The sequence below is a fragment of the Rhynchophorus ferrugineus genome, unplaced genomic scaffold (genome assembly GCF_030347505.1).
Source record: "Rhynchophorus ferrugineus isolate W39M unplaced genomic scaffold, kcgeb_rfMv2 rfM10, whole genome shotgun sequence".
Lineage (NCBI taxonomy): Eukaryota > Metazoa > Arthropoda > Insecta > Coleoptera > Curculionidae > Rhynchophorus > Rhynchophorus ferrugineus.
This window is the reverse complement of record NW_027472589.1, coordinates 6,650,159-6,673,157: the sequence shown is the minus strand read 5'-3', so window position 1 is coordinate 6,673,157 and position 22,999 is coordinate 6,650,159. Positions and strand designations below refer to the sequence as shown.

Sequence of the window (22,999 nt, the reverse complement as noted above, 5' to 3'; positions counted from 1 at the left end):
TATAAAGCATTTGTGTACATATCTCGTCCATAATTCGAATATAACAGAAGAAATCATAAAAATATTACACAGTTTAAACACAAAATGTGTCCAAATGGGGCGATGGTAAAATGACATTGAAGGTATGTGACTGTACTATATGAAAAGATTTTGCTATATTTTGTCACAAAAGATTTTTCTGTTGAACAAGTAAGTAAAATATTAACAGACACGGGCTTTCAGCTGTGCTGTTCTGCTATCAGTATGAGGGAACAAAAAGATAGAAACTTTAATACATCCTATTTGAACTGATAGCAGTAAAGTAATATAAAATAAGGAAAAAGAGCTATAGAAAATTTTAATTATATTTGCCAGGAGCTATGTTTTTAATTAAATTTCAGACATGTTTATATCCACATTTAATTATTATTTATTTATATACTTATATTTTAGCTTTTTGTTATTGTATAATATTTGTATTTATATGGAATGTTATATTAATAAATGGTTTTGAAAAATTGCATTTTGGTTTAATTTGAAATTTAATTAGCCAGTAGAATGTGACGTCAGAGGTTAGTCACGTGATGCCTATGAAACCGTCGACCAAATTAATTAGATTAAATTAGGACTTTTCCTTCTTTCTCAAGCCAGACCCCTGCCAAGACTGCCCTGATCTTGCGGCCGTTCCACATGTCATTAGCTGTGGTGGGGTCTCCGTATTTCTTCACACACTACCTACGGCCAATAAATGTAAATAAAATACAAATATTCAACAAAGCGTTATAATGGTCACTATTTTGATAATATACAAGGTATTACAACGGTGATTGCAATAACATTCAGCTATCAATAACGTCAACAAGATACTCTTCGAAAGTCTGTTAGAAACTATATGATTCCCAGTCAAGGCGCCGGCCTTAGTATCCAAAAAGTGTACATCTCAGCATTCCCATCGCCCTGTCCCGAGAGCACGTCCGCCTTGATTAACGAGTGAGTCATCAGGTGCCCTTTACGTAATTACACAACAATGCCGTTTTATATTTTCTTACAGTATGCTGACATATATATTACCAAAAAAAATTAAAGTATTTCCCACACAAAAGATAATTTACAGCAAATAACAACGTAAGAAACAAAATACTACTATTACAAAATATATTATCAATTATATTTTTTCCTGTTACGTCCATTACGAGTCCCAAAACTAGTAATTCGAAAATCGCCCGAACAGAAATAGCAAACAACCAAGTGCACGGTCACGCCTCAGTAACTTTAATGAATTCAATTCGTTTCTATCTCCGATAAATAAATTTTTTTATATATAAACTAATAATCTCCTTTGTATGAAAATAGAAAATTACTCATCCCCGGTTGTACATCAACGTCCGACAAATAAACCGAGAGATAAAAACGTTAAACAATCACGTTACTGATTTATGGTTAATTAGAACAGATTCGGAAAATAAAATTTCGTTATTTTTTTTTTTAATAAAAACTTCGTCGGACGTATTATCACAGTAACAGTGCGATTGGCTCGTCCGCGCAGATCGATAACAATCCATAACGGAGGAGGCCGTGATTCATCTACGCTACTGATTCCGCCAGTGTTCATTTAGAACAACATCATAAAAGGTTACGGCTAAATATGATTCATTTATTCGCTCAAATTCTGCGTTGTAGTAGTCGCGAACGGCAATAAATATTGTGCAACGAGTGTGAGTGACCTAACTGCAAGACTCAATTGAATTCGCAGAACAAAGAAATGAGACACCAGAAAGCGCTGAACGTATCGGTACCGGGGCGCTTCGATTAATTTTCATATATGTTGTCTGTAGCGTCTGGAACTATCGACTGTTTACTAATTGACTACTTTTTACTATCGACTGTTTCAGTCGTGTACTTTTAGTTACTATTTTTGGTTCTACTAGTTTCATCCGACTGATTTTTAACGTTCTGGCTCTGCCGTCCTAGTCGCATCCTTGACAAAAATGTACCCAATTTATGCTTACATAGATTTATACGTAATATATATGGTTTTATGATATTTTTGGTAGTTTGGTTGCAAAGAACAATATATCGTATATTAATATAGCAGCATTTTGGAAGGATATTTTTCAACATTGTTAGTAAGAATAAAAAGATTAAAATTGTGAATGATAAATAGTAAAATACTTTTGACTGTTTTAAGGCAATAATAAGTAGTATTTCGATTACTCTCTCGACGTTTGTTAAAAAATATTTCCCTTCAATAATAAATAAAGCATTTACTTTATTTACAAAAGCTCTAGTAGTTATTGTGCGATCATTTTTAATTATGACTTGGATTAATTTTTTTTCTATGATTAGATATATCTTTAATTTTTATTTCATATCTCTTTTAAAATTAGTACGTGAAGGAATATGTACATCTCCGTCTCGCTTATGCTACCGTTGGGAAATATAAACATATTAAAATTAACCGCTCCAGGCAATTATCTCCGTCCTTTGCTCTCTCATAATTTATGCAGGAAAGGGCTCGTACATCTTCGTCTGACATCACGAATTGAAAAAAACATGTATTTTTTTATTACTAATTATTACATTGTAACTAGTCGTTTCCGTCTAACCTACAATTTGTCTTTATGATAACTTAAAGCCAGGTATATAACTAGGAGGACCCATCGGCCCTATCTCAGTCTCTGGTGAAATAATGTTTATACATGTCACTGTTGTATTTTTTATTATATGCACCTCAACACTACACAAGATCAGATGGTTTGATTCTTTTGAGTCAGTGACCAGTTCTGGTGGTATCCAATACTTCAATATTCTACTAAGAATGGAATCTTTCCTTATGCCCCCTTCCAATTATCATGATTTCTTGACTGACTGTGGGTCTCGATGTAGGTAATCAGACCTATAGTATTTGGATGCGTCCACAATACCTCTCAGGACTTTGTTCTGAAAAATTTTTATTTTATTTATGTTACTCTTTGCAGAACATCTCGATAATTGATCTCCGTATGTCTATATACGTTTCGGTATTTGCTTATATAATAGCAATTTATTATGTACTGATAATTGTGATTTTCTTCCAATTAGCCAGTACATTTTCCTATATTCCTTTTCTTTCATTTTCTTCTTTTTATATTCCATCCAGCGAAGTTTTACATCAAGATTCATTCCGAGATATTTAGCGTTGTTGCTATATGGAATGATAATATTATTTAATGTTATTGATGCTTGTACGGTCGTCTGTTTATAGGTGAACTGCACATGTACAGATTTACTTTCATTAATTCTTATTTTCCAAGCCTGTGTCCAATTATTTATATTGTCACTCTTGTAATTTTCGTGAGGCTTCTTCACTATTGTCTCCGAAAGTCATTTGTGGTATATCACAAGTGTAGAATAGAGAAAACATTGGTACTCATCCTTGTGGTACACCTGCTTCTTGTTTGACTCTAAACATTCCGGTTGTACTGCACGATTTTAATAGTTCGGTGTGTTGTTTTGATAGCATTTTCTGTAGTTTATGATCAAGGCCTTCATGCCAAACCTTATCGAAGGCTTGTGCTACATCTAAGAATATAGCTGAGCATACTTCTTTGCTTTCGTAGGCTTTTTCAATAACATCCGTTATTATGTGGACAATTGTTGAATGCTTGTAAATAAACCCAAACTCGTGTGCTGGTATTAAGGGTTTTCTCTCTATGATGAACCGTGCATTTGAGTAAGTAGTAGTAGTTACTATTTCAGTCGCTAGTTTTTGGACTATCGACTGTTTCGACTGTTTCGACTGTTTTGCGACTATCGACAGTTTCAACTGTTTTGATAGTTGCCAACGCTAATGGTGAGTAATATCTTGTTAGGCAAAAACTAAACTCAAATACTTATTCAAAACTGTACTGATTAGTCGGAAGATTCCCCGAATCTGAACTAAAATCAAAGAGATTGCCTAACTGGGTTACACAAAGTCGACAAAACGATTAATGTAGTTTCTAGTAGTTAAGGCAGTTTTATTTATTTATATTTTCGCAATATTTCTTTTCTTAAAATACAAAGACATGTATCATTCAAGGAAATCATAAATCGGTTGGAATATCTATTGTACTTCCATATGGTAATTTGACATTTTATATCTTTTAATTTAACGAACGATAACGTAAAGGACCTAGAACTAACTCTTCAACTACTTGGCAACAGAAAATATTATCACGAAAGACAACATTGTTGATGCTTCTTCGGGAACTCTATTTGACAGATGTGATATCTTATCGCGTCCAAGGGACGTTAGAACATGATAAGAATTCATTTCTGAAGACGCCACGCTCAGAGTCACTACTTTTTTCTTTGTCTATTCAGTTTGTTTTATTGTGTTTTGTGTGGCCCAACCTGAGTTTCATCAAATGGCGAGTTTGTTCAGAGAATATTCCAGTTTTCTCTATATAATTCTCATTTATTATTTATTAAATCTCCAATTATTATCCTCTATTTACTATTTTCTATTTGTTATTCTCTATTCAATATACCCTACTTATGTATTTATTTATTCACATATCTTCTTCGAATTGTACATTCCCCGCAGTTCTTAGATTATGGTAAAATAGAGTCAATAGTTTTATTGTTGCAAATGTAAATATAAGTTGTAACTGTTTTATAAACCAGGAACCATCGCCAAAGTTGCTGATGTGTAATGATGATCTATGGATAACTTGAAGCATTGTGGCAACGTATCTAGGGTGTGGTCTTTGGTTTTTTCATGTTCAGCATGTTCCACAAATATACACCACAGACACCAAAGCAAAATAATCATGGTCATAAATTTTTGCGGTGCAGATGGTGAAATCAGCATGTTGTAGTGTATTAAAAGTTGTTAAAATCAAATTAAATTATTACTACAGATATCTACCAAAGTATTATTGAAAAAAAGACCAGCAATAGAGCGCAATATGCTCTTACATTTTGATTTGATATATTGTGAGATTTTTAAGACGAAAAAAATGTTCAGAATACCTACTAGCACGTAATTACAATAATTGTGATTCTACAGCCTTTCCTATGAAGCCTCGGTTATGTACATATGAGTAATAACTTAAAGCGTATTCGTTAAAATGCTCGTTTCTCATTGGCCGCTCATCACGAACGGTAATGCGTAGAAAAACTCCATTCGTTTATTGTTGTCCGGCCTTTGTCCGAGTTAATTTTTATAATTCGAACGGACGTATCATTAACATACACGGCAATTTGTAACCGGGCGGCGGAACTGACCGCCGATGCTCCTTTGTCTCTCTTTTATTTTCCCGTATAAATTAGTGTCGCTTATTACTAGTTTTTACGAATGTATCGGCCGTCGCGGATAGAGAATGAGTCAGAGCACGAAGAGAGAGCGAGAGCGCCGATTTGTTTTGTACCCCGCGAGTGAGTGTGTGTGTGTGTGGTACGTGCCTTTGGTCGAGTTGTGATTAGGCTTTCGTGTTCGGCGAAATATATCACGTTTCAAATATGTTTAAGAAAGAGAGATAATTAATGTATTTTTAGATGTCGAACATGTAGTGTTTGTAATTAAATCTACAAGCTAAGTTGATAAAGCGAACTTAATGATATTTCCAATCGTGTTCTGCTACACAGTGGCACGAACATTAAATATATGCAGACACTGTAAAGTGGGTTTATGGATTATATGGATCTATGGTCTCCCCCAAAATATATCTAAAGAGGTACATAACAGGTCAATTTAAAAGTCCCCGGCCTGACACATAGATGGCGCTAGTAGAATTAAATCCAGACGTTTTTCAGTTCGCCGTAACCCTCGAAAGGTGCGTGTATGAATTGGACAGCTGTCGGATCATTAGGTTGTGAATTATAGCATTTTGAGTGAAGTAACTTTTGTTATTGCGAAAAAAATGGATAAAAAGGAATTTCGCGTGTTGATAAAATATTGCCTTTTGAAGGGAAAAATATAGTTGAAGCGTCTCTTCCGGACACTGCCCCAGAAAAATCAACCATCACGGATTGGTATGCTAAGTGTAGACGTGGTGAAGTGAGTATCGAAGCCGGTGAACGCAGTGGGCGCCCAAAAGAGGTTGTTACCGACGAAAACATTTTAAAAAGCCACAAAATGATTTTGAATGACCGTAAATTGAAAATGAATAAAATAGCAGACATTCTAAAGATATAAACTGAACGTGTACATCATATCATTCACAAATATTTCTATGAGACAGCTCTGCGCAGAGTGGGTACCGCGATGATTCGGAGCAGTGTTTGAAGATGATCAAGCGTAATAAACTCGAGTTTTGGCGTACATATGTGACAATGGATGAAACATGGCTCCACTGGTTCAGTCATCCGAGTGGAGTGCACACGAAGAACCCGCTTGGCTGGCAAGGTCTCGTATTTTGAGATACGCATGGAATAACTTTCATTGGCTACCTTGGTAGAGGAAGGATCATCAACAGCGACTCTTACATAGCGTTATTGGGCCGTTTGAAGGACGAAATCGCCGAAAAACGGCCGCCTTTGAAGAAAAAAAGTGCTGGTTCCCCAAGACGATGCACCGTGTCGCAAGTCAGTGAAAACGATGGCAAAAATCCATGAATTGAGCTTCGAATTGCTTCCTCATCCACCGTATTCTCCAGATCTGCCCTCCAGCGACTATTTCCTGTTCTCAGATCTCAAAATAATGCTCGCTGGGAAGAAAAATGATCGCCGAAACTCAGGCCTATTTTGAAGCAAAGGACACATCATACTACAAAAATGGTATCAAAAAGTTGGACGGTCGCTATAATCAGTGTATCATCCTTAAAGGGAATTATGTATTTAAGAAAAACTTCTACGACGAACTAATTTTGCCAAAAAAATGTGTTTTACTATGGTTGACCGGGTTTTCAATTAACCTGTTATAGTGCGTCCAATAAAACAGCGAACTCCCTTATATAAATTGATGACGTCAAAACAACGCAATGTTGCCGCATTAACTCTGAGTTTCAGTTCACTTTTCTGACATCACAAAATTCTATTCTAAATAAAATAATGAAGCAAACATTAGAAACCAAACAACATCAAATATTATTTATTTTAACGTTATAGTCTAATTATATCTCTCTTTATATCTAAATCATATATTAGCGGAGGACTGCAACTAATTATACAGTAACGATAGTTTGTAGGTTATGGTTGTGTGTTATTATATTTACATTGAACTCTTTCACACCGTACGCGGTTTTTATGTAATACTATGCCCTGGAGGTCCACCTATTTAACAATTGCATCTCCAACTAACATATTTTACTTTCATTTTAATGCATATTTGATACGTTTAGTTCTTGTTTCTTTTGGTACAGCGTTTCCTTTTAAAGTCATTGTGATATCACTTTATTTTTCCTAAATTTGTTCTAATCTAATCCCTAAAATATATCCTGCATACATAAAACTAGATTTAATCATTGCATTCTCCCAAATGTATTCGCCATATCTGCAAAACAGTTAATATACTTTCTCCCATCACACATTTTCATCAAATGGTTATATACATTCTAAACAATTACGCACATATCTATGCATATACATATTTTCCATATCATATATTAATTATATACTCACCTTGAGATGTTTCCACTCTCATCACCCTGTCTTGGAAATTGTCAGCGTTGGGTCATAGTCCCATATTCAGAAAATTTGATTCAAGTGAACAAGCAAACTGGTAATTTTCAATCTATCTAACATTTGTTCGTCGTTCATGGTTCAATGTATCTGATCCAGTTCATCCAAACTGAAGAACAATACATCTTTACCTTTTTCCATAAACTTAAAAAAACAAAGAGCTGAATATCCCTTAGGTTTTTATGGATGCCTTCCAGAGTAGTTTTTTCTGGATCAACTGTATTAAGTAATTATATTAAGCCAACAACAACAATTTTTGTATAAAAAGGCCGACGCCTTGACTGGAAAATATAGTTTCTTTGAGTATCTCAAAGAGCATCTTGTTCACATAGTTTATAGACGAATGTTAGCGTAAATCGTAATATTGTTATATTTTATTTACCAATAAATAATTTCGTACAAGTCCGAAGTGGGATTATAATGAAAATACGCTCAAGAGGGTTTTGGTAACAGGTATAGTTATTTAGTGTTACTCAATGGTAGTTTTGCTGCTGATAGTATTAGTTAATAACTGACAGCGATCGAAGTACATTTACAGCAAAGATTAACAAATATATGGCGAATACTATATATTACTGTAATTACCATTATAATGCCTTGCATATTGTCGAGATAGTGACTATCGTAATATTTTGTTGAATATTTGTATTTTATTTACCAATAAATAACAGTATTTCTTACAGTACTAACAAAATAAGTCTCCTTAATGGTAACCTTCAACCAATACAAATATCTCAACGTAATGAAACACCCCTGCCGGGTATAACAACCCAATAAGCCGCACAGGAAAAAATAAACGAGCAACAAGCGTCGGAATGATGCGAATCGGAGAAACGAATTGCTCGATCTTTGAACGGTGGTACGTAAGAGTAATCCCGAGAAAAATTGACCGGAGAAAAGAAAAAGTCGGGCCCGAACTGTCGATAACGAAGCGGGGCTTGTTTACGGCGGCTCCGTCTGTGCACACACTGTGTGTGGATCGTTATTGACCTCCGGTGTTTGAGCGGAGTGATACGGCGTTGATAATTTTCTACGAGACATGAGTCGAGCACCGTTCTAATCGCGAACTATATATATAATATCATCGAGGAACAATTGCTCTTGGTTGTCGTCTACGATGTCTCGGTTATAAATAAAAATCCGTACAAGGTGAAGGCGGTTTCGTACATATAGTTAAAATTAGGTCTGGAATTACGTAAATTCTTAAGACATGGGCTGAAAAATCCCGAGCATAACACATAGCTGGCGCTAGTTTTATTGCGTTCGTCGCTTTTTCAGTTAGTTATAATCTTCAAAAGAAACCTGTTGAGATTTCATGATATTCTACTGATAAGTTTATGACTTATTGTGCTTTGAGTGACACTAATTTTGTTATTTTCAAAGCAATGCATCAAAAACAACTTCGTGTTTTAATTTTACATTACTTGTTGATGGGAAAATTACGGTTCAAGTCAAGCAATGGCTTTAAAAGTGTTATAAGGGCTCCGCTCCATCAGAAACAACAACAAAACGTTGGTTTGCTGAGTCCAAAGGTGGTCGTAGAGACATCGATGATACAGAACGCAGTGGGCGTCCAAATGAGCTGGTAACAACAGAAAACATAAAAAAATTCACAAAATCGTTTTGAATGATCGAAAAGTGAGGTTGCATGAGTTAACTAACATCTGGAGATATCAAAAGAACGTGTTGGTTTTATATTGAATGAGCATCTGACTATGAAAAAGCTCTGTTCAAAGTGGGTGCCGCTTTTGCTCACAATTGGCCAAAAACAAGAACGTGTGTAACAAACCGAAATTTTTGCATCGATATGTGACAATAAATGAAACATTGGTCCATCACTTCACTCCGGAATCAAAATGATCGTCATCTGAGTAGACGGAAACCGACTCAGGGCTATTTTGAGGCTAAAGATTAACATCTGGAGATATCAAAAGAACGAGTTGGTTTTATATTGAATGAGCATCTGACTATGAAAAAGCTCTATTCAAAGTGAGTACCGCTTTTGCTCACTATTAACCAAAAACAAGAACGTGTGTAACAAACCATGGATCCATCACTTCACTCTGGAATCAAAATGATCGTCATCTGAGTAGACGGAAACCGATTGAGGGCTATTTTGAGGCAAAAGATAAATCGTTCTACAAAAGTGGTATTGAAATGTTAGAGTGGCTCTTGATGGACACTACATTGATGAATAAAGACAATTTTGAAAAGAAAACGCGTTTTCTTGTTACACCCGAGACTTTTCAGTCCATGTGTTGAGATTGCGCTCTGAACTTGTCACAAAATATGCAGATAACTGGATGTGGATAGGTATTCCCCAAAAACAGTTTTACATAATAATAGTGTAGTAAAAGTTTTCCAGTTTTCATTAGGTCAACGGGTAGCATTTTCATTTCATCATTTGTCATATTTATTAATATCATACATGTAATAGCGGGTTATATTTGATTATATTTTCTCTAGATTTTTTCGCTTTAACGTCGTCATTTCAGGACTATATCACAGTATGGTGTTGACATAGAGGGGACAGGGACAGACATAATGTGTATGTATATAAAAGGATAAATGAATAAATAAAATAATATTAATAACACAAACAAGAGGGACTAAAAATTTAAATAGTGTATATACAATTTAAAAATGCACACGAATACTAGTCAATAAACACAACCATAACGAAGTAGAGACCCTATCCGGACAGCATATCCTACCACCTATACCGAAGTGGCAATGGTTATTTGGTCAGCGAAATTTACCTCAGCATAGACTAGACTCTATGGAGATAATCTATTTCTCGTAGAAATCCGAAGAGTCTGTATTTCCTCTGGTTTTAGATTCTTGAAAAACTGGCCCATAACTTCAAAAATCAACCCAACAAATAATATAAGTATTTTTATATATAAAAAATCTTAAAACCCAAAACAAAAGACAAGATACAATTAATTTATTGATATATTTCTGCTGCCAATTAAGACCAAAACAACACCAGCAACATTTTAAAACTCATTATAGCTTAACTTGTATTTTTCAATTTTCATAAATAACTAACTATTACAACTAATTGTTGCAATCTGTTCTGCAACTGCACAATTTCACAATGGTCGAAAGCACAAGGTCTCATGGGTTACTCAGCAACAATTACCCAGGTAATGTTATAATAACGCTTAGTAGTGAAAATAAATTTTACTCTAAATTTTTGTAAAATTACAAAATCGATTTTATTCTCTTAATTTTAAGTGATGAAAACTTGTTAATAATTAGTTAATAATAATTAGTTTTATACCATTTTATATTCATATTTGTTTGTTTTTATGCACTGATACTGAAATATTCCGATATTGTTTACGCTTTATATTATTTTGGTTGCTTAACATATATAATTTAATATATTCAATATGAAACGACTAATCTTTTAATTATTCAAGAACTATCCTAATTCGTACGTTCTACTGAAGATAAACATGTCGTATCTTCAAAAGCACTGGCTCTTAAGACCTCTTAGTGGTGTTAAAGTAGAAAATAATGTAGCTTGATCGCACAATATTATACACTGTGACAGAGTCCATCACGCTTCCCAAATCGTAATCCTAAGCCTCTTTTTTGACACTTCTTGGAAATAGATTTATCATCGTTTCTCAATTAGGATTAGATCCGGCGAGTAACGGACTACTCGAAAACCAGAAAACTAGCATAAATTCCGCAGCGTTCAATGGGTGACATGGGTCTTTATCTTGTCACACAGATAGGCATCATCGTTAAAACAGACGATTCCTCGAAGATATATGTTTTGGAAGTATATTTCTTAATTATTTAATTATATGCATCTATTAGATTCTTGGTCGACTAAAACATTTCTGCTCAGCTGTATGGAAATTACTAATTATACGTGTTGTTTCTTTGTAATTTCTTTAGGATGTTAAGAAAAACCAAAGAAAAACATTTAATTGTTGATAAATAAATAATAAAACAATTCAAAAATGTTAAATACCTCAAAATTTATTTACAAACCAAAAAAACAGAAAGATTGAACAGCATAATTCACAACAATCTTTCTTAAGACTCAGGAATTGTATTTGGACAGCAGTTTGTGGCCCAATTTATTGATTTCTGTCATGATGACTACACATGTATACATCCGGACAATGTTTTGATGAAACACCATTTTTTCCTTCAACAGATGCGATCGTTTTTGGTTCAGAACAATATAAAACACGATCAAGCAAAACTTTTGACTAATATTCGGCAAAACTGTGACCAACAGTCAAACACAATTTGATTTTCCTTGCTACGCGTTTATCTGGAGAAACCCACTGTTTTCTTTGTTTCTTGGTCTCTGATTCGTGTTTATGGTCGAGTATGAACAATCGAGGATATCACTTTCATATTCAAATATGATATATTTTGCTATTGCCTACATTTCCAGTTTGTTGAATTGGTCGGTCTTGATCAGCCGTAAATTGATAATTATCAGACGTTGTTGCAGTCCGGTGTAAATCCTTGATTTCAGTAAACTTCGTCCAGCCATCGGAGATAAAACTAATGCATGACCTTCTATTCGGTCTCTCCTTTATCAAGATGAATACAGTTATTTTCATGTAAATTTGAAGCCATAAATATACATTTTGCTTTCCTAAGAACCTAAGAAAAAATTTTACATTTTTGAAAGCAATGAATGTATTATTGACAGCTCTATTTTTATTTAGCAGGAACTCAGAGAGAATGTTTACCATTTCTTAAACCTTTCAACGAAAACGAGGTTTTTACTTCGTAAGTTGTCTATATATAAATACTCCAAAAGTGTTGTGAATCATCGTCGATGCCCCACATTACGTATTCAACAAACTGATTCAGCGCGATATCCCCATAGAATAGTGTGATTCGGAGTGTTAGTGCGAAGTACTCTGAAAGACATCCCCATTCTAGCCTATTCTAGAGATTTAATAATCTCTAGAATAGGCTAGAATAGTTTTTAGAATAAGTTAGGATAGACTTTGTGTAACACACTGGAACTTTGTCCTGACAATAACAAACATAAGAAAAAAAAGAGGATTATCCAATTTGGTGTAGTGTATAGCCGATCGAAATATTATAATAAAGTATATAAGCAGTTTCTTTATTAATTTAAAACTTATTTTATCCGCTTCCATATATTCTTCCCTGGTATATACATTCGCTAGGTAGGTCTCTTAAACCTTAATGAATTTTAACCAGTACCCGAGGCTGATGCCAATCCCAATTTCAGGGCGACCCCGTATCGTTTTCACAGCGCCTCCATGGTCTTTAAAATCTTATTGTGTACGAATAATGGCCGAGAGGTTCTTTAAGATACCATTAGACCCACACCCGATGGGGTGTGCGATCCCTATCAGGCGGATGAAGAACGATTTTCGAGATAAACATGCGTTACCGAAATGGATACGAATAGGACGCGACAGGTTATAAGGGACACTTGACAAAGTTCAAAAAGCGAAAATTTTTTTATTTTAAAGGACTACAACAATGCACGTAAAAAAGTTTTCGCAACTATATACTTACAAGGAAAAAACATAATAACTAAACACTAATTTGGGATTATTGGGATTATTAACAACCATTCAACAAGCAAATGACCAAGTGCATAGACTAACAGATGTAATTTAAAAAGTAAATGAAGGTAAAAAGGTATGTTCGGCTATATTATTTCATGTAACACTTTTTTTGTTGAAATTGGCTTTATTCATCAACGAAATCTCCATCAAGAGCCACATAATCATTCCAGCACACCTCTAACATTTCAATACCACTATTGTAGAACGATTTATCTTTTGTGCTGTCCACTCAAGTGACGATAATTTTTATTCCGGAGTCACATATCGATGCAAAAACACCGGTTTATTACGTTTTAACATGGCCAAAAACTGCTAAGAATGATGAACACGTTATAGTTTTTGGTCAACAGTGAGCAATCGCAGCCCCATTTAGAATAGAGCGATCTCATAATCAAATGTTCATGCAATATAAAAGCAACACGTTCTTTTGATAGCTAACTCACGCAACTTCGTTTCTCGATCATTCAAAATGATTTTGTTCATTATTTTGATCTTTTCTGGCGTTACCACCTCATCCCACGTCCTCTGTCATCTACATCATCGGTATAACAAGTCAGCAACCCAAGTAACAAAAGTAGTGTCACTTTTAACACGATAACTCACAATTATGAGGAGAATATCATGACATTTTAACAGATTTCTTTTGAATGTTAGTACTAACTGAACAAGCGGTAAATGCAAGAAAACTAGCGCGATCTATGTATTAGTATAGGGACTTTGCAGCCCATGTGTTAGCACAAGCCATGACATGGCTAAACTACAGAAAATCTTACCGAAATAACACACTGAACTATTAAGATCGTTAACGTTTAGAGTTAAACAAGAGTAAGCCTAGTACATAATAAAAGAAGCTAAACTAGGTGTACCACAAGGAAGTTTATAGGTCAAATTATTTACTCTATAGATGTGACACTACAAATGAAACATTTCACGATGACTACGATACTAGGATTTTTGGTGTCGGAAAAAATAGTAACTTTGTGTATGTTCAGCTCACATATAATCAGATCGCGCAAGCACCAATAGCAATAAATTAGACCAATTCATTACGTATTAAATTGCTGTTATAAAAGTATTGAAACCTATATGGGCATATGGAATTTTGGGGATGTTCCGCGAAAAGTTTTCTAGAATAAAATCCCGAGAAGCATTATAGGTGCACCGAGATAGTTCAAGAAGGACATCGAGACTTCCAGATACCGACTGTCACTCAGGAAACCAAGAGAATAGTGAGGAGACATGAGGAGAGACTCCATTCTTATGTCAATATCAATGACAGTATTACAGTTCTTGTGGATAACACCGTTGTTGTCGAACATGATAGAAGACTGGAAAATTGTAGGTTAGTCGGCAACGACTAATAACGTTTAATAAATAAATAGTAAAAAATACTATAGACTTGGCTACAGTACAATTCCCCAACAATGTTTAATATGAGATGCCTTAGAAAATTTTTTAGCGTACCAATCCACAGAACATTTAAACTCCTAAACTTCAGGTGCAAGATACTACCATGACTACATTTGTGATAACAGCGCGGTACTTTCCAAAGACCATAATGAATAAACAAGAGGATTCAGACATATTCAGTAAATATGCCAGTAAACATACACAAGCAAATATGAATAATATACTAATTCAGTAACGTTGCTGGAAAATATAAGTTCAGGAATTCATTTTTTTTTGTTCTGGCCTAAAACCAGGTGGTAGAATGCATGACGCATACCTTCTCCTGAGAAGCTTATTTTGGAAGACTTGAAGCCGCTTCACCTGGTTAGATGTAACAGATTTGAAGTAGACATTAGTTCAGTTGAGGAGTACGAACCGAATTAACATCTTGTAAAATAAACACTTGATGGGGATGAGATGTCTACTAGAAGGGCAGATCAGAGAAGATAGCAAGTTTACTAGCCCCGAACCTTTTCGTCGGTCGGTCCAAGTGGAGACCTAGGTACGTTATCCAACCATGGAATTCTTGCGGTGTCGATCTTAAGCTGCGTAACGCTTCTTATGGAAAATGATGGCCTGGGTTTTCAGGGGTTGATTTGCAACCTCCAGAATTTGAACCACTTGACCGCATGATCGAGCTGCTTCTGTAAACGTCCTTGAGTTGTAATCTCGAACCTGGTGACCGCGAAGAAAGCAATATCGTCAGCGTAAAACACGATGTCACTGCGACGCTCTTTTCTCGGCAGATCTGAAATAAAGAGGTTAAATAAGGCTGAGACCAGCGGGGAGCCCACAGCTACACCAGCATCATATTATTTTCAACTGAAAAGTGTTTACCTGATCTTGACCTGGAAAGACCTGTCGGATAGGTAGGACTTGATGAGAGTAGTCAGGTCTGCTGGGAGGCCTAACCGCACGCACTTTGCGATCAAACCATCGTGCCAGACCTTATCGAAGGCTTTGGTTAGGCCCAGAATGACTGCTCCAAGCTTTTTACATTGGTCAAAAGCGTGACGGATGTGTGCAGCCAGACGGATAGCCTGATGGACGGATGAGTGGTGAGCGCGAAAAGAGTGAAAGAGTTGAGAGGGTGGAGTATTGCACTCTCGGCAAACCTCGGAATGGCATTGAGAAGGCTGATGGACCTGTAATCAAATGGAGATGATTTTGCTCCTTTCTTGTGAATGGTTACGTACCGTTAACAGATCTTGAAACAAAACTAACATAACTAACTTGATTGGACACTTAATAGTCAGTTGTATAATTGTACTCCTCTAGATATATATACTCGTACATATAAAATATCGTTTTTATGTGGGGCATCTATATATTATTGAAAATAAGATGACGTGAATAAAACAAAATATAATGTGGAATAAAAGATTTTATTACAAAATTTAACAGAGCATTTATTACAAAATGTACTGAATATATTGAAACAACAATAACAATAATAATAACATGAAGAAATTACAAGGTAAGCTGTAGTCTACAGAACTATTACAAAAAGTTTTAACACATAAAAACTAGAAGCAATGCTACATAACACGCCAAATTGTCACAATACATGCCAAGCAAGGAATATGGGAAACAAGCGGAGGGGTTATACTTCGATGGAAAAAGCGTTTCCGCACTAAAAAACCATCACCACCACCACTACAACCATTCCTAAAAGTACCTGAATGTTAATTACCACAAATAGTTCCGTTTCATTCTCTATACTAACGTACCTTTTCAATTACTACGCTCTCTGGAAGCAGGTCTGGATCATTGTCCTTCATCTTGTGCACATTTCTCCGATGTTCCCCCAACGATAACGCTCTTGACGCATCCAGGATCACTACCAACGCCCCGTGTACCTACACATAAAATATTTTGAAAACTTAACATTTTAAAAGTATAGGTTAATTTTAAAAAGCAAGATTATATATATATATATATATATATATATATATATATATAGAAATATATATATATATATATATATATATATATATATATATATAGAAATATATATATATATATATATGGAAATATATATATATATATATATATATATATATATATATATAGAAATATATATATATATATATATATATATATATATATATATATATATATATTTCTATATATATATATATATATATATTTCTATATATATATATATATATATATATATATATATATATATATACAGTATTTAAAACATTTAAAACGTCAGTGAATTCGCGTCATCAATATGTGCCTGTCGAAAATTGTAAATTCGTTATAAAAAAACTTTTTTTAATAACGTTCAAATCGCCGCTTGTTATTACTCTAGTTTAAAATGTCGAAGCCGTTAACCAGTCAGGGTCAAAAACTGACTGCGTCTGTAATCAGTTATATCGAACAGAAACGCTCTCGTGGAGATCCCTTCTTGCCACTACAATGCGTTAAGGAGGTAAGCATTTTTTCTGTTAACTATGAATTGCCGCGGTTTTTATTGAACATATTCTTTGGTCCGTTGAAGCTGCACTGAATATTAGTATGAACACAGTCATTACAATATCTCAAGAAATAAAAAAACAATATAACCTCAAATTCATCAAAAATAAACCGAAACGGGTGACTAGTGACGATCAGCTTGATGTTAGCTGTATTAGAGATGAAATATATGACATTTATAAAAATGATAAGTAGTTCTTTTCAATCGAAACATAATTTAATACAATTATTTCAGAGAAAACTGTTAGTCTGGAAAGTATCCATAAAAAGCTGAAAGATATGCAGCTATTTGGGGTTTTAAGTAAAGATAACTCACCAAGGGGTTTGTCAATTCGTATATTTTTATGAGATATGGATATATCAGAATACATTTATATATATATATATATATATATATATATATATATATATATATATATATATATATATATATATATATATTGTAACATTAACATAACATTGTTTAGATTGATAGACATTATAAATTATGAAAAACACGAGGTTAGTTATTTTCATTCTCTCCACGAAGAAGTGTGTAGATAATAGAAGGTAGCTAGCTTGGTAGCTGTGTAAGAAGGGCACTTAGATTCGCAAGAAGTTAAATTAATGTTACGGAAAATGACTAATACAACTAAATTCAATATTGGATATACTGGTATATTCCTCTTGAAATAATATACTTCAAACTTAAAGTATATTTCAATATAACAGAATAATTACTCACACTAATTGTTAGTTTGTTAATGATTAACTGAGAACGGCAAGAATCCGCAGAAAACACTTCATCTTCCCTCCTTCTATATTTCATTCTGAACCGGTCGAACCAAATAAAATCTGAAATTATTATTATAAGTAAGTATAAAACCAGCGAGTTTGTATATTATTGTCGTCTTACTATTAAACCTGCAACTTCTTCTATAAAAAAATTATTCTCTTCTCAACAGCTTTTAATTTGTCTTGAAAATCAGGAACAGCTAAACAGCGAAATACATACAATTACAATGTATAAAGTTAGACGAAAAGCTACTAAATTTGCCTGAATCATTCAAAGGATACATTTAAAGGATATATCAAAAGGATACAAGGCAATCTCCATAGCAGATTCGAAACAGACTACAATTTTAAGTTTAGCTAAAAAATGAATTGAATTGAATTACTAATATACTTAATCACGAATACCTTATTTACATTTACTTAAGCACCTAAAGCACGACGAATCGGCCTCAAGGGCGAACATTAGTCGCCCCTAGTGGCTAAAGCCTCATGTGCACTTTCTTCAACAACCCAGGACGAATCTGTGTCAAAGGTGGACGTTAGCCACCCCTGATATGTAAAGCCTCGAGCGCATTTGCTTCAGCACCCAAAGCGTGAAGAATCGGCCTCAAGAGCGGACGTTAGCCGCTCCTAATGGCAAGGGCCTTGGGTGCATTTTCTTCAGCACTCAAGGTTCGACGAATCTGCGTCAAGGGTGGACGTTAGCCACCCCTGATAGTATGGCCTCGAGTGGTTTTGCTTCAGCACCAAAAGCATGAAGTATCGGCCTCAAGAGCGGACGTTAGCCGCTCCTGATGGCAAAGGCCTCTGGTGCACTTTCTTCGCCACTCAAAGCATGACGAATCTGTGCCAAGGGTGGACGTTAGCCACCCCTGATTATCCCTCGACGATCTTCGTACCTACCTAGAATAGAAAAACAAATCATCATAAATATCATCACAATAAAACTTCTTAAATATCTTAAATCATACCTTAGTTCAAATTCAATGAAGCATTTCTTCTCATATACTCCCGTCACTTGTTCTCCACCAACACAATCACTCTAAAACCAATAAATGAACCGTAAATATCTTTTATACGACTTAAAGCCAACTAATAATACATAATGATATATAATGATACTTACCATGCACTATACCGTATCACTATTGCTCAAATCGTGTGGAAAGTTGATATCCCTGAATCAAAATAAATAACACCACTTAAAATATCTTGATATATTTTTGGTAAAATTGACTTACCACACGAAAGTAGCTTAACTGTAAAGGCACTACAATAGTTCACTAATTGTTCATATCACTCGCGTATCCCGAACCGCGAACTAACGAGAACTATTTCACTTGTAAATAAACCGAATCACTACGATTATAGCAAATCTATTCGAAATGAACGGACTGCACCTCCACAAGGAGTGAACTCCAGGTGGTTATGCAGCTCAGGCCTTACTTTCCTATGTTATAGTGAAGCAAACCGAAATTTGCAACACTATAACTGAAAAACCTTGTCCTAAATCCGTCTCGAATAGATCGCATTCATCACTCCCGAAAAAGGTTTCTAACACAATGATAACGACAACGGAAAAACGAGTTCACATACCTGAAACAGAAAAGACGACTTCAGTATACACACCACGACACTTACTGCAAAAGAAATGTTTAAAAAAGATATTACAGAAAACTAAAACATTCCTGAATGTTAAAATCGATTTTTCTACTCGTACAATCTCTCTTTAATTTGAATTATTTCTACGTCAAATTATATACATTATACATTATATAAGAATTAGAACCTATGTTATTGAAATAAATTTATAATTATATAATATCAAATCCATTTCAATTCATCAGGCTTATGTTTTGATAATTTGCTGTTATTTATATTATATGCGTTGTTAAACTTACCTTTATATTACCTTGTACGGACTTTTTGAATGTACCTCTGTCTGAAACAGTCAATGACTAAATAATTTTAAAGTTAAAGTAGAGAATAGTAAATGAAGAAGAAGTGACTACTTTATAGAATTATTTCTCTCTTCAATGTCTTCAGTGTGGATTTATTTCTTTTTTTGTCGTTCGAAATTATATCTCTTGTATTTCAATATGGCAAGCTGCAAGAAATCTTGAATTATAACGTTTTAATTAATGTTTCTTGATATATATTGTTCAAAGGATACTACTATTCAAAAGATACATCCGGTATATCTCTGGACCGATTCTTAGTAACCTAAAAAATATATTAATATGTTTTTCTTCCTTATAATTGCCAGATGGTATTCAAACAAAGAGTGGCTTGTAATTTCTTCCTAAAAATAAAATAATAACAATTAAAGACTGATTTTGATACTTATATGATTTATAAATATATATGAAGTAGTTACTTGATAATATGAAAGTATATTCTTCAGCACCTAAAGCACGACGAATCGGCCTCAAGGGCGAACATTAGTCGCCCCTGATGGCTAAAGCCTCAGGTGCACTTTCTTCAACAGGACGAATCTGTGTCAAAGGTGGACGTTAGTCACCCCTGATATGTAAGGCCTCGAGCGCATTTGCTTCAGCACCCAAAGCGTGAAGAATCGGCCTCAAGAGTGGACGTTAGCCGCTCCTGATGGCAAGGGCCTTGGGTGCATTTTCTTCAGCACTCGAGGTTCGACGAATCTGTGTCAAGGGTGGACGTTAGCCACCCCTGATAGTATGGCCTCGAGTGGGTTTGCTTCAGCACCAAAAGCATGAAGAATCGGCCTCAAGAGCGGACGTTAGCCGCTCCTGATGGCAAAGGCCTCTGGTGCACTTTCTTCGCCACTCAAAGCATGACGAATCTGTCCCAAGGGTGGACGTTAGCCACCCCTGATTATCCCTCGACGATCTTCGTACCTACCTAGAATAGAAAAACAAATCATCATAAATATCATCACAATAAATCTTCTTAAATATCTTAAATCTTACCTTAGTTCAAATTCAATGAAGCATTTCTTCTCATATACTCCCGTCACTTGTTCTCCACCAACACAATCACTCTAAAACCAATAAATGAACCGTAAATATCTTTTATACGACTTAAAGCCAACTAATAATACATAATGATATATAATGATACTTACCATGCACTATACCATATCACTATTGCTCAAATCGCGTGGAAAGTTGATATCCCTGAATCAAAATAAATAACATCACTTAAAATATCTCGATATATTTTTGGTAAAATTAACTTACCACACGAAAGTAGCTTAACTGTAAAGGCACTACAATAGTTCACTAATTGTTCATATCACTCGCGTATCCCGAACCGCGAACTAACGACAACTATTTCACTTGTAAATAAACCGAATCACTACGATTATAGCAAATCTATTCGAAATGAACGGACTGCACCTCCACAAGGAGTAAACTCCAGGTGGTTATGCAGCTCAGGCCTTACTTTCCTATGTTATAGTGAAGCAAACCGAAATTTGCAACACTATAACTGAAAAACCTTGTCCTAAATCCGTCTCGAATAGATCGCATTCATCACTCCCGAAAAAGGTTTCTAAGACAATGATAACGATAACGGAAAAACGAGTTCACATACCTGAAACAGAAAAGACGACTTCAGTGTACACACCACGACACTTACTCCAAAAGAAATGTTTAAAAAAGGTATAACAGAAAACTAAAACATTCCTGAATGTTAAAATCGACTTTTCTACTCGTACAATCTCTTTTTAATTTGAATTATTTCTACGTCAAAATATACGCATTATACATTATATAAGAATTAGAACCTATGTTATTGAAATAAATTTATAATTATATAATATCAAATCCATTTCAACTCATCAGGCTTATGTTTTGATAATTTGCTGTTATTTAAAATATATGCGTTGTTAAACTTACCTTTATATTACCTTGTACGGACTTTTTGAATGTACCTCTGTCTGAAACAGTCAATGACTAAATAATTTTAAAGTTAAAGTAGAGAATAGTAAATGAAGAAGAAGTGACTACTTTATAGAATTATTTCTCTCTTCAATGTCTTCAGTGTGGATTTATTTCTTTTTTTGTCGTTCGAAATTATATCTCTTGTATTTCAATATGGCAAGCTGCAAGAAATCTTGAATTATAACGTTTTAATTAATGTTTCTTGATATATATTGTTCAAAGGATACTACTATTCAAAAGATACATCCGGTATATCTCTGGACCGATTCTTAGTAACCTAAAAAATATATTAATATGTTTTTCTTCCTTATAATTGCCAGATGGTATTCAAACAAAGAGTGGCTTGTAATTTCTTCCTAAAAATAAAATAATAACAATTAAAGACTGATTTTGATACTTATATGATTTATAAATATATTTGAAGTAGTTACTTGATAATATGAAAGTATATTCTTCAGCACCTAAAGCACGACGAATCGGCCTCAAGGGCGAACATTAGTCGCCCCTGATGGCTAAAGCCTCAGGTGCACTTTCTTCAACAATCCAGGACGAATCTGTGTCAAAGGTGGACGTTAGCCATCCCTGAGATGTAAGGCCTCGAGCGCATTTGCTTCAGCACCCAAAGCGTGAAGAATCGGCCTCAAGAGCGGACGTTAGCCGCTCCTGATGGCAAGGGCCTTGGGTGCATTTTCTTCAGCACTCAAGGTTCGACGAATCTGTGTCAAGGGTGGACGTTAGCCACCCCTGATAGTATGGCCTCGAGTGGGTTTGCTTCAGCACCAAAAGCATGAAGAATCGGCCTCAAGAGCGGACGTTAGCCGCTCCTGATGGCAAAGGCCTCTGGTGCACTTTCTTCGCCACTCAAAGCATGACGAATCTGTGCCAAGGGTGGACGTTAGCCACCCCTGATTATCCCTCGACGATCTTCGTACCTACCTAGAAGAGAAAAACAAATCATCATAAATATCATCACAATAAATCTTCTTAAATATCTTAAATCTTACCTTAGTTCAAATTCAATGAAGCATTTCTTCTCATATACTCCCGTCACTTGTTCTCCACCAACACAATCACTCTAAAACCAATAAATGAACCGTAAATATCTTTTATACGACTTAAAGCCAACTAATAATACATAATGATATATAATGATACTTA

The 22,999-nt window shown here is 34.8% G+C and overlaps 2 long non-coding RNA genes across 2 annotated transcripts; both read right to left on the bottom strand.

Annotated features, from left to right (window-relative positions):
- Window positions 1-16,188: 16,188 nt before the first annotated feature.
- Window positions 16,189-18,175, bottom strand: LOC143203687 (uncharacterized). Its single transcript, XR_013007408.1, has 4 exons — window positions 18,043-18,175; window positions 17,872-17,981; window positions 16,394-16,522; window positions 16,189-16,331 (listed from the first exon to the last, which is right to left on the bottom strand). It is a non-coding gene; the product is annotated as an uncharacterized LOC143203687 (long non-coding RNA).
- Window positions 18,176-18,695: 520 nt separating this feature from the next.
- Window positions 18,696-19,285, bottom strand: LOC143203688 (uncharacterized). The gene is made up of 4 exons (XR_013007409.1): window positions 19,163-19,285; window positions 19,048-19,099; window positions 18,893-18,963; window positions 18,696-18,824 (listed from the first exon to the last, which is right to left on the bottom strand). It is a non-coding gene; the product is annotated as an uncharacterized LOC143203688 (long non-coding RNA).
- Window positions 19,286-22,999: the final 3,714 nt, after the last annotated feature.